This window comes from Dama dama, chromosome 27 (genome assembly GCF_033118175.1).
Source record: "Dama dama isolate Ldn47 chromosome 27, ASM3311817v1, whole genome shotgun sequence".
Lineage (NCBI taxonomy): Eukaryota > Metazoa > Chordata > Mammalia > Artiodactyla > Cervidae > Dama > Dama dama.
In genome coordinates, this window is record NC_083707.1 from 39,327,228 (window position 1) to 39,346,813 (window position 19,586).

At 42.5% G+C, this 19,586-nt stretch overlaps 1 pseudogene; it reads left to right on the plus strand.

Moving 5' to 3' along the window:
* The first annotated feature begins 18,401 nt into the window (after positions 1 to 18,401).
* On the plus strand, positions 18,402 to 18,986 carry LOC133047664 (small ribosomal subunit protein eS7-like; annotated as a pseudogene).
* The last annotated feature ends 600 nt before the right edge of the window (positions 18,987 to 19,586 follow it).

Genomic DNA, 19,586 nt, shown 5'->3' on the forward strand with positions numbered 1-19,586 from the left:
AGGCTGGTCATACCTGGCCCAGGGGTGCCACATACATGATGCTCCTAATACAAGCCCATCTTTCCCTCTTTCTGCTTCTCTAGCCAGTTATCAGAACCACTTGAGTTTAGATATTTTTTAAGCCATACATCAAATCCCAGTTCTGTGACCTGCAAACTACAGGAGACACATCAAACTTTCTGGGTGATTCCCTCGAAGCCACCCCCACACACATTTGGCTTGAAATAAGGAGAAACAATTTCTTGTTCTGTAGCAAACACAGGAAATGCTACAGTTTTGTCCTACTTTTCTCTTCTGAGAGATTCCTCCGCAAAAGTCTTGAACCTACACTGTTTCTACTGGAAATGGATGACCAACAGTGGTAACTAATCTCAGTCTGTCTCCTTGATCTTGAATTTGGACTTACTTTAGGGGGTAATTAACTTAGTGAAAGTCGCTCAGTCGTGTCCGACTCTTTGAGACCCCATGGACTATACAGTCCATGGAATTCTCCAGGCCAGAATACTGGAGTGGGTAGCTTTTCTCTTCTCCAGAGGATCTTCCCAGCCCAGGGATCGAACCCAGGTCTCCCACTAGAGATACTTACAAATCACAACTGAACCCGAGAGGAAAAATAGCCTTACATCCAATTACTTCAGTAAAACCATCACTGGGTTTTTTTGTTACTTCAATTACCCAAAACCATCTGAGAGTTGCTCTACTAAAGACTCTGCTTCTTCATCAATAAAATGGGAATAATAAAAACATGAAATCATGCATTCAATAAATGTTCTTAGTTTTATTATCACATGGAAACTAAAGAAGATTGTGTGTACCAAGTGAGATAAAGCATGTAGAAATATTTTATAACACAGAAAGGACTATTTTGTGTAGGAAATATAGGAAACCTATATTATTTACACAGAAAGGATGAGAAAAAACACAAACATATTGGCACAAGCTATGATGGTAAAAAATTGCCGTATTATATGGTATGCTTAAATTGCTAAACACACACACACACACACACACAGAAGTTTCAAGGCAACCTATGAAAATGTGTTTTGTGTAACCATTTAAAATTTATTTACTTATTTATTTCTGGCTGCACTGGGTCTTCACTGTGTATGCTTTCTCTAGTTGCAGTGAGTGGAGGCTACTCTTTGTTGCGATACCCGGGGTTCTCATGGCAGCAGCTTCTCTTGTTGCAGAATACAAGCCCTGTGGGCTTCCCAGTTGGTGCTAGTGGTAAAGAACCCTCCTGCCAATGCAGGGGATGCAAGAGACCCAGGTGCAGCCCCTGGGTCAGGAAGATCCCCTGGAGGAGGGCATGGCAACCCACTCCAGTATTCTTGCCTGGAGAATCCCACAGACAGAGGAGCCTGGCGGGCTAGAGTTCATAGGGTCGCAAAGAATCAGACTCCACTGGAGGAATTTAACACACATGCATGCACAGGCAGAGGCTCTAGGCATGCAGCCTTCTGGAGCATGCAGGGTCCAGAGTGCTGGCTCAGTAATTGTGGCTCATGGACTTAGTTGTTCGGCAGCATGTGGGCTCTTGCTGGGTCAGGGATCGAACCTGTGTCCCCTGTATTAGCAGGTGAATGCTTAACCACTAGACCACCAGGGAAGCCCCTACCAAGAGTTTAAGCAGCAAAACTGCCAGGAACACAGAAGCCTGCTGTCACCACTGCTTCCCTCCCTAAGAATCTCTCTGTGCCCCAGAGAAGCCAGTAACCACGGAGCATTCCCTGGTCCCTATTCCACAGAAACTCCATATCCCCCTCTCTGGGGTCAAGATTTCTCCTAGTAGGCAAATACCACTCCTAAACTCAGGTTTTGAATGAATCAGGGTTGCATGTAACAGAATACTGAGGAAGACTCAGGCCTTTCTTGACTTTTGACTTCAAAAAGCCACAGTGTTGATTTGGTTTCTATCTTCCAAACTCCTGTTGTCTTCCTGAATAATTTTAGGTCAGTTCTTTATCAATCATTCAAGAAGTGAATTCAATTATTTCTGAATGAAATGTATTTTCTTTTCCAAATGTATTTCCCTTCTCAACCTCATTCAGAAATTAGAAGCTGGATGGCTCCCATTTTGATGGCAAGCTGCCTGGTTCCATCAGTTTTGGCAAAAAGCAAGAACAAATAATTCTGACCTGAAGCTAATGGCTCCAGGCTTCATAGGACATTACAAATATAAGGAAACCGAAATCCTTGCCTAATGAAGTGTTGGGAGGTTATAGAATAAATTATTTCAAATTTTATGTAGTTTTTTTTCAGACACAAGCATAAACCCACTAATTTTCATTATGAAATTACATTCATAAATATAGTTCAGCTTCTAGATCTATATTACAGAAATGCTGGCTCAAATATACTGAGATACATGTACAAGATATTTCTACCCTGAGATACTCATTCAGTTTGCTTAGAATGCTCTTGGGTCAAATACTCACATGGCTTGCTCCCTGACTTTACGCAGTTCTCTGTTCAAATGGTACTTTGCAGTGAGAACTTTCCCGAACCTCCTACCTAAAACAGATCCATCACTCCCCACCCCATTCTCTGCCACTGTGTTCAGTGAACCTCACTGGTCTACCAGAACTCCAAGCCGGCCAGGGAAGCCATTTGCCCTGGTTCTACACACATGCATGAATGTCCACAACAGGAAAGTTCTGTCTTTGCCTCATGACAGTCAAGAGATGTTTCTAGGTGCTGTTTCTGAAATGCAAATGGATAATTTTGAGGACAGATTCAACTTTTTAATGTTCTAAAAATAGGCTTAAAGTCATAGAAGTTACAAGGAAAGCACACATTTATGTACCTGACTTAGCTGCTAGAAGTCAATGTCAATGCCTTTACACTTATGTAACATTTTACAAGGTATCAAAACCTTTTTACACAAATTATTTACCTTTATCCTCACCCAAATCCTCTGATGCCAAGCAGACAACATCCTCATTTTACAAATAAGTAAACTAAAGCTGAGACTAATTATGTATGTTGTTTACACTCACCCAGCTAAAATACTACATTCAGTACAAGAATCCAGGAAACCTGATTTTTAATCCCTGACGAGTAATTAATGTATATCTCCTGACTACATTTTTTTAAATGCAAACTTACAGAATTTTGCTTAATAAGGAAAACACTAAAGTAATAAATTTATTTGTAGGTAGTCAAATGTTTAATGAAATAATGAGTGAATAAGCAAACAAAATATTTTCAAGGAATAGCAACTATTGTTTTCAAATATACGACAACTAAATCTAAAGCAGCAAAAGAGATCTTTAGGAAATCTCTCACAATAAACAGACAAGTGGTCCTTTATGATCTGTACTTGCAAATTATGTATATAGTAGGTTAGCCAAAAAATTAGTTCTATTTTAAGTAAAAATGAAAGATAATTTTCATATTCACCAAGAACTTTATTGAACAACGAATTCACTAACCAAAGGAACATTTTGGCCAACTCAATATAAGACCTCCTTGTAAACAACTGTTTGTCAACCATGAATGGACGTACTTAGGCAAACTGATGATGTAAAAAGTAATTCAGCCAAATTCCATGGGAGTAATAAAACAATTAGAATCAGGGCAACTGGAAGCTAAAGTTTTATATCTTAGGAGTGCTTTCTCCTCAGCTTTCCTGTCTCTAAATTATTAGCATGTTTTCCCAAGATTTAACCTTTACTTTTCTTATAGGTACCATAAAAAAAATTCCTGTGAAAAATAATTGCTGCCGTAGGGAAAATTCCCAATGAAAATTAACTAGGATTGTAAAAATAAAGAACAAATGCCTAGGTGCATACTGAGCATTGGTGCTATTCGTATTCGTTTCCTTGATGACATTATAGGGAAAAACCATCCTGTCACAGTTTCTTGCTGGACCACAGACATCCCAGAAGTGCAGTATCAGCAAAGTTAAAACAGAAGAAAGTAGGGATTTCAGAGCCTCTGGTTGGGGCGGGGAAGAGGGGGGGCAGGGAGTGGGAGGGAGGCATTAATTAAGGCTTCCCAGGTGGCGCTAGTGGTAAAGAACCCGCATGCCAATGCAGGAGACGGGTTGGATCCCTGCGTGGGGAAGATCCCCTGAAGGAGAGCAGGGCAACCCACTCCAGTATTCTTGCCTGGAGAATCCCACGGGCAGAGAAGCCTGGCGGGTTACAGTCCATGGGGTCACACAGAGTTAGCTAAAGCGACTCAGCCCACATGCATGCAACAAGGCTGATTAGAGAACAACTGTGATGACAAAACATGGCTCTGATGGGGCTGATCCAAAACCAGGTTTTCATCTAAACTTTTCTAATTATATCTATATTGTTGACTTAAAAATAGTCTTGTTATGATGTATCTATTTTCTGCCAGGGACAGGAGGTAAAGAAAAGGCTCTCTTATGCTAAGAGGCAGGGGAAAAAAATGCAAACATAAATCGTGGCATTGAATATCAAGCAAGATACAAAAAGCTTGGAGAAAAGAAAGGTCAGAATAGGTTGCAGCCCACAGGAAAAGTGGATAGAATGAATGCACATATGCTAATGAAGTGGCAAGGCTGTAGGAGAAATTGTAACAGCTGAGGAGGGTCCCTGAAAGGGAAGCAGGGGCGACAGTGACAATGACGATAAAGCAGAGATTTAGAAGCCTGAAAGTGGAGCTGTGGATGAAAAACTATTGCCTGCCCTATCAGCAAACAAAGGATGCTGTGGCCATTAATCCATCAGCCATGCCCAGCAGTGCACCCTGAGGGGGACTCAGGATGGAAAAGAGCAGGATACTGGCCCCAGATAGCTGAGGCGCACATCAAAGGCACAGTATCAGTGAGCCCACACTCTTGCATCTTTCAAATATATGCATGCTATGTCCCGTCAGTCCTGTCTGATTCTGACCCTACGGACTGTAGCCCACCAGGCTCCTCCGTCCGTGGAATTCTCCAGACAAGAATACTGGAGGGGGTTGCCATGCCCTCCTCCAGGGGATCTTCCTGATTCAGGGATCAAACCCAGGTCTTCTGCATTGCAGGCAGATTCTTTACCGTCTGAGCCACCAGGTAAAGCAATTATCCTCCAATTAAAACTAAATAAATAAAATAAAATGTGTGGTTTTCTTTAACGGTAATCTTCTGATGTTCTGACTACTTGGTTTTTGTTACAAAAACCCCTATCCATCCTGGCTCCTCCCTTATGTCTTTGGAGCCCTCCCTCAAAGTGATCTGACAGGCTGTCTTACAGGCTTAAGTCCTCAGAAAATCCACAAAATAAAACATAATTTTCAGTGTTTAGGTGGTGCATTTTTTTCCCCAGTCAACAGAACTCAATTTCTAGAAGAATGGTTTTCCACTGATAGAAAACCAGTTTTCATCCTAATTTTAAACCTCAACATGTTTAATAGCAGTGTTTCAATCTCTTACCCACATGTACAGGCTTGAGATTAGGGGGCATACAGTTTAATGAAATGGCAAATTCCCCCCAGCCCACATGTCAAAGTATATATGCTCCATGTTGAAATACAGATGTGTCTTTATATCTGCTACCAAAGTTACAGTCCTCTTGTATACAGTCCTGCTGAACCATGGGTAACACCTCAAGGTGAATATCTAACCTAGATTACAGATGTATGTTCTTTGATAAGGGCATCCCTGGAGCATTTGTAATGTCAGCTCCAAACTGGCCCTTGCCAAGAGTGCTTGTCATCTACTTCTATAAGGATTGAATCATGTGCTGCTACAGCTGCTGGCCTTCAATACCTCCTGGAGGAGTTGAGGGTGGAAAGCAGAAATGAGGTGCTCTGTGCTCAGGGGGGAAACTAGCAGGACAGGTCTTCAGACAGTTAGATGTTCTCAGGAGCTGATTTTTTGAGCCCAGTTCTTGTCTCTCCTCATATCTAGAAAAGCACTAAAGTCCTTCATGGTGACACTGTTTCTCGTGACTAGCAAAGTCTTCATGAGACTAACAGAAACCTTCTGGAAAATACGTGCTTGATTGCATGTACTCCCCCTTCACCAAAATCCCATCTCCACTGACCTTTCCCCATGCCTCTGTGGAGCAGTCTCTCAGAGCTCGCTGAGGTGCTATCTCCCGGGATGCAGTTCGCATTTTGCCCCAAATAAAACTTCACTCGCAGCTCTCACATTGTGCATCTTTTTAGTCGACAGTACATTCTTTAGTGCAGAAGGGGCTGAGTGGCATCTTCTGAGCTGGGACAGTACCCTTCTATATCTATTTATCTCCCAGATAATTACAGACGTATGTCTAGGCTATCTGGGGAATTCTAATAAGACAAACATTTCTAAACTCCACTGAAACACTGAAGTGTGCCAAGACCTTGTATATTCTCCTGAGGTCTGATTACAAAGTAAAACATTTGGGATGAGATGGTTATATCCATGCCTCAGAGAAAACCATTGGTAGAAAATAAAGTAAAATTCCTAAATGTCTAGGTGTGAGCATGTCTTTACTTTTTCTCTGAATTTATATAATCTAATTGAGTCTGTGTATATGTTTTCCAGTTCTACTAAGAACTAGTATAAAAACATTCCTAAGCTTTTTTTTTTCTCATTATACATAAGCCACTAATCCCTTTAATATTTATCCATTTTTCTCAAATATCATTACCATATTGAATTCTTAATTCCATACTTCTAAACTACTTCCAGAGCTTTGGAATCATTCACACTGCTTCACACTACTGTCCCTCAAATCAGCTTTGTATTCAGCTTCAAGTTGTTTCTTCCCAAAGCACAAGTGAGCTTCCCCGATGGCTCAGCAGGTAAAGAATCTGCCTGCAATGCAGGAGACACAGGGGACGCAGTTCGATCCCTGGATCAGGAAGATCCCCTGGGAGAGGAAATGGCAACCCACTTCAGGATTCTTGCCTGGAACCCCACAGACAGAGGAGCGTGGTAGACTCCAGTCCATGAGGTCACAATGAGTTGGACATGACATAGCAACTAAGCACAGCGAAGCCCCAGGATAATCTTTATTTAAAATATCTGAATGACTGCATCATTTCTATTCAACCAGGTAGCCACCCTGCTTGGCTGAGAATCCAAGGATTCAACTGGAACAGATAAACCCCTACTTCTGCAGTCTCATCTATCTCCCCCTTTCCACACAGCGCTGCTCCAGCCCATCAGACTGCCTTCCCTGAACCAGCTGTGAACTTGGCTCGTTCTATGGCTTCTGTCGCTGCTCCTCCTTCACGATCTGGTAAGTCAGAATCCATCCCTGAGCCCCCTCTCCTGGAAGCACCCAGGGGCACGGGCAGGAGTCAGAACCAGCAGTATGCATGGACCTCAGACTCTACTTCTCCCAGGGCTGCCCTGACATGCCCCTCTCCTCTGCCCACCTCCTGTAGACTCTGCGGTCTGGTTTATCTCCCAGCCTCTCGCCCTTTAACCAGATGTTCTGGCTCCTCTGACATTCCCCCTGTCTCTGGTTTATCCTCTGTGCCTCAACTCAGTATCAAATCAATTCTGCCCTCCCACTCCAGACTTTCGGCTGATTTTTTATTATCTCTTCCTTCCCCTCCTCCTGACTGCCTCCCAGCTGCTTCAACCTGATCCTTTTCCCCACTCATAGGAAGAACTACTATGGAATCCCAGCCCTCCTCCAGGAACCTCTAGAAACCCCACCCCGGTCCATCCTGGAAAGGGTCAGCCAGTGGCTCCTGCAGCACCTTCCTGGCTGTGACTGCCATCTTGTGGACATACATAGTAACTGCACTGGGGCTGGCCTCAAACACCCACCTAAGGACCCAAAGACTTCATGACAAACAAGGCACCTTAAATACTGCCTTTCACACCATGCCTATACTGGGTGTTCCAGGCAAATGAAAGTTCTGTTGTTGTTCTGTCGCTAAGTCGTGTCTGACTCTGCAACCCCATGCACCACACCAGGCTTCCCTGTCTACTCTGTCCCAGAGTTTGCTCAAATTCATGTCCATTGAATCAGTGATGCCATCCAACCACCTCATTCTCTATCATCCCCTTCTCCTCCTGCCCGTCATCCTTCCCAACATCAAGGTCTTTTCCAGTGAATCAGCTCTTGGCATCAGGTGGCCAAAGTGTTGGAGCTTCAGCATCAGTCCTTCCAGTGAATATTCAAGGTTGATTTACTTTATGAAATGCACACTCCAGGTTTGCTCAAATACTACCCCTAGTAGGGGCACTGGGGTACAAATCTCATAAAACATCTCATATAAAACCCTCTATCCTGCAGAGCACTTAGTACCATGCTTTTTCCTGAGCTCTTACTAAATGTTCTGAAAAATTCTGAATCTAGCTGTTCAAACCACGGCCCTATAATTAACTTGGAGGCAACATACCTCAACTGCAAATCAAATGCCTGGATGCTTTGCCTACCGATAGATTAGATTCCAAAAGGCTATTTTTAGTTTCATGTGTTTTGTGAGAAATTTAAGCTTGCAGTCTCTAGATACAATCCCACTAAATATGAGTGAGGATCAGACCTTTGAAGTTTTAAAACAAGGCAGATTCTCATTTTCCTTGTGAACATACATTCTGTAGGCAACTCTTTCTTTTTTTTCATTCTTCTATGTTTCTGTATTTGCCCTTCGTCCTGGGGGTTCTCTGTTTGCCTGCCTGCCCTCCCTACCTTCCACCCACATCACATCTTTCTCTTCCCCGCTCTGTGGCCAGGAGACTGAGCAATGCAGATGAAACCCCTGGGCTCTCTGACTTCCTGTGGAGTTGGGTCCTGGAAAGAAAGGAACACCTTCAGGAAAGCCGTGTATTAGTTGGCTGGGGCTGCATAACAACAAACTGGCTTGACCAACAGAAGTTTAATTTCTCACAAATAGGGAGGCTACAAGTCCCAGATCAACGTGTCAGCAGTGTCTGGCAGGGTTGATGCATTCTTATCAGGAAACTACCTAGAGATAATAACCAGCCTCTTCTTTCCATATCTCCTGAGCCCTTGTGACTTGTGAATCAGTAGCTTCAGGGCCACAGGGGAGAACTAAGCCAGCCTAGAACAGAATAGTCAACTTCTGAATGAGACAGTTAACTGTAAGGGAAGAATAATAGTCTGGAAAAATGGAGGAGGATTTGAGAGAGGCAGGAACTTGGGAAAGAAAAGTGTTTGGAATACTATCAACGGGCCTTTTTGTTATTTATCAAGGACAAAATATGGATGAGCCAGCAATTCCATTTCTGGGTATTGATCTAAGGGAAATGAAAACACTAACTCAAAAAGATATCTGCACCCCACGTCCACTGCAGCGTTGTTCACGACTGCCAAGGCATGGGAACCTACCTGTCCATCAGTGGGTGAACGGATGAAGAAAGCGCAGTGCTTACTTGGGGCTTCCAGGTGGGTTGGTAAAGAATCCTCCTGCCAGTGCAGGAGATGCAAGAAATGCACTTCCAGTCCCTGGGTCAGGAAGATCCCCTGGAGAAGGGAATGGCCACCCATTCCAGTATTCTTTCCTGGAGAATCACAGGACAGAGGAGCCTGGCAGGAGTTGCAGAGTTGGACACGACTGAGTGACACATATATATGCAAGAGAGGTAGACAAACACTAAATATATACATACATATATATATATAAACTGAGTATTTCTTAATGTGTACATACAGATGCTTATATGCACACATACATATATATGCACACTATACACATACACATACAATAGGTGTGTGTGTGTACATGTAAGTGTTTATATGCCTGTGTACAATATATGTAAGTATCAGTTTAGTTCAGTCCCTCAGTCATGTTCCGACTCTTTGCAACCCCATGGACTGCAGCACGCCAGGCTTCCCTGTCTTTCGCCATCCCCCAGAGCTTGCTCAGACTCATGTCCATCGAGTCGGTGATGCCATCCAACCATCTCATCCTCTGTCGTCCCCTTCTCCTCCTGCCTTCAATCTTTCTCAGCATCAGAGTCTTTTCCAGTGAGTAAGTTCTTCGCATCAGGTGGCCAAAGTACTGGAGCTTCTATGTGACAGGAACGTCATTAACATTTTCTTGTATGGAAATTGGCACACAATATTATGCTAGCTTCAGGTGGACTACAGAGGAATTTGATGTTTGTGTAATTATAAAATGATCACCACAATAAATCTAGTAATCTTCTGCTCACGCACAAAGTTATTACAATATTTTTAATCATATTCCTTATACTATGTATTATATCTCCATGGCTAATTTATTTTACAGCTGAAGGTTTATACCTTTTAGTCCCCTTCCTATATGTCAACCCCCCACCCTCCTTTCCTCTGGTAAGCCCTCTTTTGTTCTCTGAATCTGTACTCTGTGTCTATTCAGGTTTTGTTTTGCTTGTTTCATTTTTATAGATCCCATGTATAGCTGAGATCATATGGTATTTCTCTTTCTCTGACTTATTGCACTTGAAATAATACCCTCCAGATCCATCCATACTGCTTCAAATGGCAAGATTTCATATTTTTTATGGCTGAGTAATATTCCATTGTGTGTATATTCACCACACCTTCTTTATGCAGTCATCTATAAGTGGATACCTTGTTTGCTTCCATATCTTGGCTATTGTAAACAGAGTTACACTATTGTAATAGTGTAAATAGCTACTCTATTGTAAATAGAGTAAACACTGGTGTACAATATCTTTCCGAATTAGTGTTTTTGTTTTCTTCAGGTAAATACTTAGAAGTGAAATTACTGCATCACATGGCAGTCTTATTTTTAATTGTTTTGAGGAACCTCCTTGTGTGGAATAATTTCTCTTGATGCACAGGAATTTATAACCTAACAAAGATGAAAGTCACAACATGATTGCCTGAGCTGATTCCACTAGTACTTGTCAGAAGGTGAATGATGCAATTCACCATGAGAGTTAAATGGTCTTATTAGTATTTGGAGAAACTAATCATGGGGAAGATATGTTTGAGGAAAGCAAAAATCAAAGGAAAGCTAGAAGACGAGTATTGTTGCCGTTCAGTCGTTCAGTCGTGTCTGGCTCTGCGACCCCACGGACTGCAGCACGCCAGGCTTCCCTGTCCTTCAGCATCTCCCAGACTTTGCTCAAACTCATGTCCGTTGAGTAAGTGATGCCATCCAACCATCTCATCTGCTGTCGTCCCCTTCTCCTGCCTTCAATCTTTCCCAGCATCAGGGTCTTTTCCAGTGAGGCAGCTCTTCACATCAGTGGCCAAAGTATTGGAGTTTCAGCTTCAGCATCAGTCCTTCCAATGAATATTTAGGCTTGATTTTCTTTAGGATTGACTGGTTTAATCTCCCTGCTATCCAAGAGACTCTGAAGAATCTTCTCCAGCACCACAATTCAAAAGCTCTGATGGTTAGATTCCATTTTCCGAATTAGACCTCCCCAGGTGTTACATGTGCTCACAAGTGCAGAGGAAGCTTAAATCATGGTGTCAGGCTCTACCTGGTCAGACTTTATGCTAAAGTGACAGCATGAACTGCTGACATCAGAGTCATCAACTGACTCTGTCTTGGCACTTCAGGGTTCAAAACAAGATAATTCACAGGGATTTCAGTTTAGACAGTAATTACAAGCACGTTAGTTACCCCAAAGAGTTGAGGCTCTGCAGGAAATTCAACAAAGCAGAGCTTTGGAACTTAGAGACAGTAGGATAAGACAATGAAATGGATCGAGAGCAATTTGGCATCTTCCCAAAGAGGAAGAAGGAAATGGGGAAAGAGTGCTAGTTTTTTATTCTACATCATTTGATTTTAAATGGCTCTGAAGCATTCTGTCCTGTTTGTACAGTTCCGGAAATATTCAAGGCACCCTTGTGTGTCCACCGACACACTTATCCTAACAATATTCTGTCTTCTGCCAGGCATGTCTCAATCATGTCTGCAAGTTATATGATGTCATTTAATCTTTCCAGTAAACCCACAAGGTGTATTCTAATGGAATTCTCATTTTACATGCAAGGAAACTGAGGTTCAGCAAGGTTTGGTCATTGCACAAGAATTTTACAGCTAGAAAATTACAGTTGTTGTTTAGTCTCTAAGTCATGTCCAACTCTTTTTCAACCCCATGGACTGTAGCCCACCAGACTCCTCTGTCCACGGGATTTCCCAGGCAAGAATACTGGATTGGGTTGCCATTTCTTTCTCCAGGGGATCTTCCTGACCTACGGATCCAACCCATGTCCCCTTCACTGGCAGGCGGATTCTTTACTGCTGGGCCACCCGGGAAGCCCTAGTCCATTGCAGAGCTGCCATCTAAATTCAACTTTGCTGGCACTAAGGGTCTACTTATACCATAAAATGGATTATTAACTAGTCATATGCCAGGGCCACCTTCTGGCTGTGCCATTTTAACTAAGGTCTCGATACCTCATCTGTAAACTGGAAAAGCTGCATGCAAATCGCTCTGGTTGTAAAATTATTTGGTGTCGTTTAACAATGGTGCAGGAAGCAGATGACAAGAGCCCCAGGGGGAGATAGAATTGTAATTTCAGAATGTGGTCACCAGATGACAGCATTGTACTTCAGGCTGACATGGTTCTCAAGGACATATTTTGTCACCAAGGAACTCCACCCATGTGCCTGTTAGGCAAAGCAGGATCTTTCTCCTAAAGGCATCTGCTCAGCAGAGAATTATCCAGACTGTATACAAGCTGGGGACAAGCAGTGCAAGGGCTTCCCTGGCAGCTCAGATGGCAAAGAATCTGCCTGCAATGCAGAAGACACAGGTTTGATCCCTGGGTTGGGAAGATCCCCTGGAAAAGGGAATGGCTACCCACTCCAGTATTCTTGCCTGGGAAATCCATGGACAAGAGGCACCTAGAGGGCTAGAGTCCGACAGGACTGAGCCACTAGCATTTTCACTTTCAAAGCAGGGCAAATCACCTCCACCCCTTCTTAATCATTTTTAAATAATATGACGGTTCAAATTTTAAAAGAACACTTGAAAATAGTCATTCTGGTGAAAAAAATCAGAATTTCTTTGACTTCCCCATATTTGTTTTACATTTTAAATTGATTTCCTCTTAATTTACATGTGTTGGGTTGGCTACAGAAATATTTCTACTTCTTAGGGTCTTTAGAAGCCTTAGGCTGGCTTTGATAGAGGGACTGATAAACAACGTGCATTTTGCATCTTTTTTCAAATTCATGAACAGTCTTCTTCAGAAATGTAATACTTCACAAGGAAAGATGCTGGCTCATTACTTGGAGTTGGCAGCTTCTCCAATCTTATGCAGACAAAGCTGTGAAGACACTTCTTACTTGACCTAGATCCTCAAACCTCTCTCTCGAAAGATCCAAGACTTCCTGCCCGCTCTGAAACTTCTCTGAACACAGAAATCACTCCTCTTACTCAAACACCATGTTTCTTCCTTCTCTTTTTTTGTTTAGAATTAATTGTCTTCAATTAATTCTAGACCCTAAAACCTCCAGGTCTGGGCACTTTCTCCATCAAAATTAGGATTTCGGACACTCTCTCCCTTGCATTTCAGCCTGGAGCCCTGGGCGACAAGATGGTTCTGACCCAACTGTGCCCACCCACTTGGTTCTCTTTAAGATGGGCAGGTGCTGCCCATGCACAGTGACCCAGGAGAAACTGACCCAAGATTAATGTTGCCTAAAAACTCCCACTACAGATGTCAGTTCTGAGCTGCAAAAGTCCTGTAATCAGAAGGGAAATACAAGGTGGCAGGCACTTTCTCTCACTGCAAAATGTTAAGTACACACATCATAGATATGAAACATACACACAAGGACACAAGGAGTATCATTAAACAGGGAGGGAAAATTGAACCTCTCAAGAGCCACTGGAGAACAATCTCAAGTTTCATTTCAACGAGGGGGTCCTAGGGAAGAGAGAACAGAACACAGAAATTGTGTAAGATGCATAGGGAAGCTATTTAAAGAAGGGAGAGTTGTTAAAACTTACAAGTGACTGTTGTTTTTCAGTTGCCAAATTGTATCCAACTTTTTGCAACCCCATGGAATGCAGCATGCCAGGCTTCCCTGTCGCTCACTGTCTCCTGGAGTTTGCCCTAGTTCATGTTCATTGAATCAGTGGTGCCATCCAGTCAATCTTAGGAAATCAACCCTCAATACTCATTAGCAGGACTGATGTTAAAGCTGAAGCTTCAATACTTTGGCCACCTGATGTGAAGAGCCAACTCATTGGAAAAGACCCTGATGCTGGGAAAGACTGAAGGCAGAAGAAGAGGGTGACAGAGGATGAGATGGTTGGATGGCATCATAAGTGACAATGGTCCTTTTTCTTGACATCTCTGGGGTTTCACCCTGTGCTCTAGAAAAATCCATTTATTGGTCGCTAGGAGAGAAGGATGGTTGCCCTCTGCATTTCAAAATCCCCTCCAAGCTGTCCTCAATAGGATAGAGAAGGAGGTGAATGAGAGCTCAAATTCCCCTGACCTCCGCTGGCCTCTTTGATTCTGTCTTTGCCTTGACCTGACCTGAGGGATATATACTGATGACCTAGCACACCCACGTTTACTTTATTATTACCTCTTCTCCTGGATTCAAGATAACACAGCTGTCATGCCATCACCTCATTGTCGGGTTTCCAAAATAGACACCAATATTCACCCTCCTCTACTTTGGGGAGGAAATATCACCTACTCATGAGATGGATGTAATAGTCATTTCAAACCGAGACATTAATTGGTTTCAGAAAACATTGGCCCCGAAAATCATAACCAAAGAACACACATCAAATTTATAAAGTAGGTCATTCAGTCCCTTAAAACAATTCCTAGCGAACTGCTTGCCCCCTGGACCAGTACCGCCTAGTATAAATTGTTTGTGATGCTTAATTGAACATCATAGGCTAGGACTGACTAATTCAGAATTCCTGATACTTCAGATATATAGCGCTCTCATTCATTCATTCATTCATTCATCAAGCTTTCATTCATTATTAATTAAGTGCATGTCTGGTACCTGCCATGGATTGGGGACAGCATTGTGGCAAGCCCAGTGTCCACTCACCTGGAGGTGAGAGGCTGCCATCAGTGCCGTGACAGAAACATCCAGGCTGCCCTGAGAGCCCAAGTCCCCAGGAAGGAAGAGAGACGGGAAGATGTGAGGGATTTTTAGGAATCTGGATGGGCTGGAGTTGGCACTTGGACCTAAAGCTGAGAAGAATGTGTTAAGAACAAGTCCTAAATTTGTGGTTCAAGTTCACCTAACAAAGGTGAACACATGGACTATGAAGAACAGTGTGGGGGTTCCTTAAAAATCTAAAAATAGAGGGAACCCGCCCAGAGGCCTGATGAAAGAGAAGGGAAGCACCAGCTGAGGCCGCAGTGCTGGTTTAGGGCCGCGTGAAGAATGAAGCCTCAATTTCAGGCAATCTTTCCGAGGAGCTCCAAGCAGAGTGCGCTTCAATTCACAGCTCCAGCAGCAGGGAGAGGAGGCTTAGGCGTTGGGCTCTCCAGCTTGAGATGTGCTCGTATGAGTCTCATGAAATCGGGGACGTCACCTGCCCACGTCTCTGGGACCAGCGCCTGGCATGGGGCAAGAATACTGGAGAGAGTCGCCATTTCCTTCTCCAGGGGATCTTCCTGACCCAGGGATTGAACCTGCATCTGTGGGGTCTCTTTCATTGGCAGGCGGATTCTGCGCCACCAGGGAAAACTCAAAGGAGATGGGTGTAGTCTCTGGGGAGTTTTGAGGAAAAGAATCAGTCACCAAAAGGACCACTCCAGCTACTGAAATGAGAAAGAATGGAGGTGGCAGGAATGGCAGCAGGCTCTGAGAGAGAGGCCGACCAAAGGGTGCTGGTGGAAACCAAGAGGAGAGACTCTTTCTTCCCACTCGAGACACTTTTCTTGGACAATGTGAGGTACTCCTGCTGCCATTGTTCTAATGATCATTCATGCGCTCATGCTCCCAAGTCTAATTCTTCCAGCCCAAATCTATCTCCCGAGTCTCAGCCTCACATATCCAAAGATCTACTGGTCATCTCCTCTTCCAGTGTGTCAAGGGGGCCTCAGGCTGCCCTTTATCGTCTAAAACATTTGCCTCCTCCTGCGCTCCATGTATTTCACTACTGAAGCCATGCGGCCACACCTCTTATTAAAGGCTCCATCTTTAAGAGGCCACTGCTAACTTAGGTTAGTGGACAAATCTGTGCTGGCCCGTGAATGCTCCATAAACACATTGTTATGGTTTTGTTGACCAGATTCTCGGCCCATAATGCTGGCTTGAAGGATTGAACATATAGCATAGGTAGGTTTTGTTTTGTTTTTTAGTTGAAAGGTAATTGTTTTATAGAATTTTGTTTTCTGTCAAGCCTCAACATGAATCAGCCATAGGTATGCATATATGCCCTCCCTTCTGAACCTCCCTCCCATCTCCCTCCCCATCCCACCCCTCCGGGTAGATGCAGAGTCCCAGTTCGTGTTTCCTGAGACATGCAGCAAGTTCCCACTGGCTCTCTATTTTACACATGGTAATGTAAGTTTCCATGTTACTCTCTCCATAGGTAGGTTTAACTGGGACAGGATGATGGGGTGATGCTTTAGAAGACAGTCAAGGACAGGGTACCACAGAGGTCAGGTGGTGAGTAACACCTGATGGAGGACAGAGGGTCAGAGCTGGAGTGGATTCTTTATATTTTGCAGTTTTGACCAATAGGAGCTTTGACATTGGATAGATAATTCTGACTTTGTCACTTTTGTTACAAATAGCAAACTTACCATGTAGCCAGTACACAAGAGTTAAGGCTCCATAGACATTATAGAATTTTAAAATGTGAATTCGGTTTTCTTACATCTCTCTCAGGAAATTTTAGAATTTAGCATTCATTGTTTTGACTTTAAGCAAAAGAGTTAATTTTGCTCTGGAAAATATGTAGTTAGAAGGGTGTAAGATTCCCCTTTCTGTGATTTTTTAAAAAAATATATAACTTGTGTGTAAAGGAACTTAAGAAATACCTCCATTTTTTTTGTCTCTTAGAAATGGTTTTTAAAAAGTGATCACTGGGGGCCTTCCCTTGTAGTCCAGTGACTGGGCCTCCACACTCCCAGTGCAAGGTGCCTGGATTTGATCCCTGGTTGGGGAACTAGACCCCACATGCTGTGACTAAGCAACCAAATAAATAAGAAATATTAAAAAAAAAAAAAAAAACCTAAAAACAGAGCTACCATATGATCTAGCAATCCCACACCTGGGCATATATTTGGAGAAAACTCTAATTCAAAAACATATGGGCTCCCTAGTGTCCATTGTAGCACTATTTAAAATAGCCAAGACAAGGAAGCACCCTAAATGTCCAGTGACAGAGGAATAGATAAAGATGTGGTATATATACACAATAGAATATTATTCTGCCATTAAAAAGGAATGAAATAATGCCATCTGCAGCAACATGGATGGAACTATAGATGATCATACTAAATTAAGTCAAAGACAAATACCATATGATGTCACTAATATATGGAATCAAAAAGAGAATGATACAAATGAACTTATTTACAAAACAGAAATAGACTTAGAAAACAAATTTGCAGTTACCAAAAGTGAAAGGAGGATAAACCTGGACTTTGGAATTAGCAGATACAAACCACCGCACATTAAAGAGCTAACAAGGACCTTCTGTGTAGTCTAGGAATCTGTATCCAAAATCTTCTAATAACCTATAATGGAACAGAATCTGAAAAAAATACATACATGTAAATTGTCAGGGAACATTTAACAGGAGGATTTCTGCATGCTGTTTTCTATTTCTCATAAATCCTCTGTTCCTTATCAGTTCCTGGCAATGGGAACGAATGAAACGGCATGCAGTTCTCAGGACTGAGATCATGGGAAGGGGTATCTGTTTGGATTCCTTTCAGTAACTCCCTTCAGTGACTCTTTTCTGCATCAGCGACCTTGTATGTATTAGTCTATCCATATCATGACTATTGATAAAATTTCACCCTATGTAATAGCTGAGTAATCATCTTACTAAAGATATACATAAGCCTGCATTTCTGCTAATAAAATACCCTTGCTCCATCAGAGCTTGGGTCCCCGTGTCTTTCTTTCTTTCTTTCTCTCTCTCTCTCCCCCTCCCTCCGGCTCTCTCTTTCACTTTCTTATCGTCGATTCCGGACCACCAGTTTCTGGTCCATTAAAGGACTCCAACACATGTATGTATAACTGAATCAATTTGCTGTAACCTAAAAGTAACACAATATTGTAAAACAATATTGTAAATCAACTGTACTTCCATAAAAAAAGAAAAAAGTATGACATAAAGCATAATATAAAGTTGGCAACATAAATCACCATGATTTTTAAGATGATTTCTAAGTCTATTGGTAAACATAGAAATATAGGAGGGGAGTTACTCAAAATGTCAGGGGACTGACTGCTTCCAGGTTAATATTTCTGAAGTTTAGAAATCTTAACTTCAGCTCTTCCTAGGCCTACTACTGTCGGCAGTGGCAACAAGTGTTGGCCGCATCTTCAAGGTCCAGGCCATGTTCAGTTCCAGTGCTAAGATTGTGAAGCCCAATGGCGAGAAGCCGGAGGAGTTTGAGTCCAGCATTTCCCAGGCCCTCCTGGAGCTGGAGATGAACTCGGACCACAAGGCCCAGATGCAGGAGCTGAACATCACGACCACCAAGGAAATTGAAGTTGGTGGTGGCCAGAAAGCTATCATCATCTTTGTTCCTGTTCCACAACTGAAGTCTTTCCAGAAAATCCAGGTGCGGCTGGTGTGTGAGCTGGAGAAGAAGTTCAGCAGGAAGCACGTCGTCTTCATCGCTTAGAGGAGAATTCTGCCTAAGCCAACTCGAAAAAGCCTTGTGAAAAATAAACAAAAACATCCCAGGAGCCGTACTCTGACCAATGTGCATGACACCATCCTGGAGGACTTGGTTTTCCCAAATGAGATTGTGGGCAAGAGAATCCGCAAGAAGTTAGACGGCAGCTTACTCATAAAGGTCCATTGGGATAAAGCACAGCAGAACTACGTGGAACACAAGGTTGAAACATTTTCTGGTGTCTATAAGAAGCTCACAGGCAAGGATGTTAATTTTGAATTCATAGAGTTTCAGTTGTAAACAGAGACAACTAAATATTATTCACAATTCAAAAAAAAGAAATCTTAACTTCATAGTAACACAATATTTTAGGAAGACACTTTAGCCCATAAGGCAATGGTACCCAAAAAAGGGATGCAGATTATAGTAAGGGTTAAGGAATATTTACAAAGTCTACTGTTTAGCACAAATCAACTGAAGAATGTGTTGAGTATCCATAATCAATTCATATAAATTAAAACTACTTGGTTTTATCTGCAAGTAAAAAGACATAATGCTACAAATATCTAATACCATAAACACACTGAATACATCTAGCATAATTTTTGCATGCACACACACACACACAAAATCAAAACTCATGTATTTATTGCATTTTAAAAGTCAGAGAAAACTGTGGAATATATACAGAGATTTTGCATTTCTGGACATCGTTACTGACCAGTGGGTAGTGGGGTGACAATAACCACTCACCATCAGAAGTGATCTGTGTTAACATTCCTCAGTATCCTCTGCTCGCTCTGGCTTCATCTTTCTTTCCAAATTGTGCTTGTCTTTCCACCTGGAATATCTACTGCTCTAGAGTCAATGCCCTTTGTTCGATGTAATTTATAAGATTTT